This window comes from Pteropus medius, unplaced genomic scaffold (genome assembly GCF_902729225.1).
Source record: "Pteropus medius unplaced genomic scaffold, Ma_sr-lr_union100, whole genome shotgun sequence".
NCBI lineage: Eukaryota > Metazoa > Chordata > Mammalia > Chiroptera > Pteropodidae > Pteropus > Pteropus medius.
In genome coordinates this window covers 17977896-17981368 of record NW_024349800.1, presented here as the reverse complement: position 1 = coordinate 17981368, position 3473 = coordinate 17977896, and the positions used below count along the sequence as shown (strand labels likewise).

Here is a 3473-nt window from a genome sequence, read left to right as displayed (position 1 = left end):
ATATTGTATTACATTCCAAAATTCAAGGGTTTTCTATGTTATGGCACAATTTTCTTTGTCTCACTTTTTATCAATATGAGATGTATTACTGAATAATGCGAGGTACATTTTGTATTCAGTGCTATGAGAATCCTGATTATCTAAAGTATAGAGTGAAGATTTTGGATTTAGGACATGGAGTGAATGAAAAGACTAACTTCACACTTCTGGTTTCAAGGATGATAAGAGTACAGGTTAAAAAAAGCATTAAAAGTCTTTCACATTTTTTTAATTGTTTATTTTTATTTTTTACGCCTACAGCACTTGGTCTTCCTAGGTGGTTTCCCATCCAAGTACTAACCAGGTCCGAATCTGCTTAGCTTCCGAGATCGGATGGGATCGGGCTTGTTCAGGGTGGCATGGCCATAGACGTCTTTCACATTCTTGAAACATTTTAACTATTAAAATGTTATCCCAATGATCCCATTTAAATCAAAATTTTTGGTGACATAACCAACCTATTTTTTTTTTTTTAAAGGGGTATCTATGACTTAAGAGTTCTTGGATATCCAGTATTTTTATTAGAAATCAGTGTTAGGAAATATGTGAAAGTTACAGATATTTGCAGTTTGAGAATTAGAAATGGATAGCTGTCAAATTTGTGCTAAATTTAATGCAGTATATATTGCTTAGTTTTTTGAGATAACTAAGTCTAGTTGGTAATATATGCCAGTCTTACATTTTATTTTCTTATCCATCAATATTTAAAGAAAAATGATAAAAAGGAAGATCTCTGGCACTTAGCAATTGTCATGTCTGAAAGAGGTAAGAATTTAAGTAAAAACCAAACTAACTTGACAAAACTATTTGTCGAGTACTGATCTAATTATTGGTCATGATAGCCGTCACACGTCATATTTGTAATACTACATGAATGAAAACTACATATATTAAAATATAATCCTAACCAGCCATTCTTTGTTTACGGAGTAAGAGTTTTTTAGTTTTGTTAAGATCTCTCCAGTGAAAAAGAATCCACAAATTGGAAGTGCTAACAAAAGAACAGAGCCATCTAAGATGCCAAAGATGGGAAGAGGAAGATGGATTAGAAAAATAGTCCTGCATTTGTGAAAACTTTGATTGAAAGCAGCCTTGAAGCAAGTACATTTTGGGTTTTTTTCCCCTCTGCTGACAAGCTTTATTGAGCATCAAAAGACATGAAAATTTCATAGGAAAGCATGCATCTAAGAGAACATTTGCTAGGGTGCCTCTTGTGTTTCTTGTGGGAAGCACTCGGCAAGGGTGGTGATAGCAACCTGAGTGAGTTCCAAAGGACCCCTCTTATCTGCCACAGAGCACCTCAGCCACATGGAGAAAAAGTGACATACTTGGTGTAATTCTAACAAACCATGTACAATGTACATTGAAAACTACAAAATACTAATAATGGAAATCCAGACCTAAATAGAGAAACATAAGTTTATGGGCTGGAAAACCTAATAATGTGTCAGTTCTTCCCAAATTGATATACAGATTTAATCTAATGCCGAATTTACAGCAAGATTTTTTTGTAGATAGAAAATCAGTGTAAAATTTATATGGAAAGGCAAAAGAAAAATTTTTAAAAAGACTAAAGTGAGAAAGATCAATTTACTGAATTCCAAGATGTTATAGCAGCAGTAATTAAAAACGATGGAGGATTCTTCGTGGTAGGGAAAGACATAGATCGATGGAACAGAATAAAGATCTCAGACCCACACAAACATGCACAACTGATTTTTGACAAAGTACAAAAGCAATTGAGTGGAGGAAATAATGGCCTTTTCAACAAATGATCCCAGAACAATTGGACATCATTAAAAAAACAAGGTAAAGAGTACATGGAATGTACTCTGACCTAAGTCTCACACCTTAACAACAACTCAAAATGGATCATGGACTTAAATGTAGGATTGTCAAACTTTTAGAGGAAAAAAAAAATCTGGCATCTAGGTCTAGGCAAAAAATTCTTAGGCTTGACACAACATGATTCATAGAAGCATAATTTGGACTTCAAAATTTATAACTTGCTCTGTGAAAATCATGATTAAAAGATAAGCTACAAAGTGGGAGAAATATTTGCAAAGCACATCTATTATGTGTCAGCACTGGGATATATACATAAATGAAAACAAAAAAGCGATCCAATTAGAATGAGCAAAAGACATTACCAAAAGTAATGTTTAGGTGGCGATCACGTGAAAGGTATTTAACATCCTTTGCTGCTAGGTAAATGGAAATTAAAACCACAGTGAGAGATCACTACATGCTTATCAGACTGGCCAAAGAAAAAATAGTGACACCACCAAAAACTAGCAAGGATTCAGAGAACCGATCACTCACCTATTGCTGGTAGGAATGTTAAATTGTGTAGCCATTTTGGAAAACTTTCTTAAATAGCTAAACATGGCAATTATGTGAATGAGAAATTACACTCCTGGGCATTTATTTTCACACAAATACTTGTACACATGTTCAAAGAAGCGTTGTAAGGGTAAAACCTAGAAATGACATGTCTTTCAATGGGTGAATGGTTAAACTTGATACATGCCACCCCTTGTATCTCTTTATAATCATCTACAGAGATTATAAAGAGGTGGAAAAGCTAATCCTAAAAGGTTGCAGTGTGATTTCATTTATATAAAGTTCTTAAAATGACAAAATTATAAAGATGAGGAACAGATTAGTAGTTGCCAAGAGTTACAGAGGTGGAGGGCTGGGAGAATAGTGAGTGTGACTGTTGAAGGGCAATGTGAGGAATCCTTATGGTGATGGAGATGTATATCTTGACTATCGATATCAGTAAGCTGGTTGTGATATCGTACAATCTTGCAAAGTATTGCCATTGGGGTTAATTTGGTAAAGAGTACATGGAATCCTTATTTCTTACAACTATGTGTGAATTTATCTCAAAAGGTTTAATTGGGGGGGGGCAGAAATAAATGAAGGCAGAGTAACATCTACCTAGCTCTATCCTGGGTACAGTCTAGGGAAATGTCTCGGAAGGATGTGTGCTCACCATCAAGTATGAGGTCTTGAGAGCAAGCATTTGAGCTATCTAAAAGAAGTAAATTGAGTTCGCATGCTTGAGAATTTCTAGAAATACTGCAGACTTATTTCTCCCACTGGTTACTCTACAACCAGCGCCAATAAATGAAGTAATCCTACATACGTAGTGACTTTTATTCTTCCTATCAGCGTTGCTGCCTGAACGGGACTTCAGAAAGAAATGACAGTTCACCTACCTATGAAAATGTGGATGAGGATTGAACAATTGATGCTTACCTTGTCCTCCCTGCCCTTTACTATATAATTCAATTGAAATCATCCAAAAGGGGAAAGTAGGATAGAACAAAAGCAAAATTATAAATTAAATGTTCTGAAGGAAAGGGACCATTTTATAGAAGTCCAAAGCAAATGAACCTGACCTATGATGTCAGGAAAGACTTTCCATA

General features: G+C 35.0%; 1 pseudogene; it reads right to left on the bottom strand.

Annotated features, from left to right (window-relative positions):
* Window positions 1-291: 291 nt before the first annotated feature.
* Window positions 292-410, bottom strand: LOC120622315 (uncharacterized; annotated as a pseudogene).
* Between the last annotated feature and the right edge of the window lie 3063 nt (window positions 411-3473).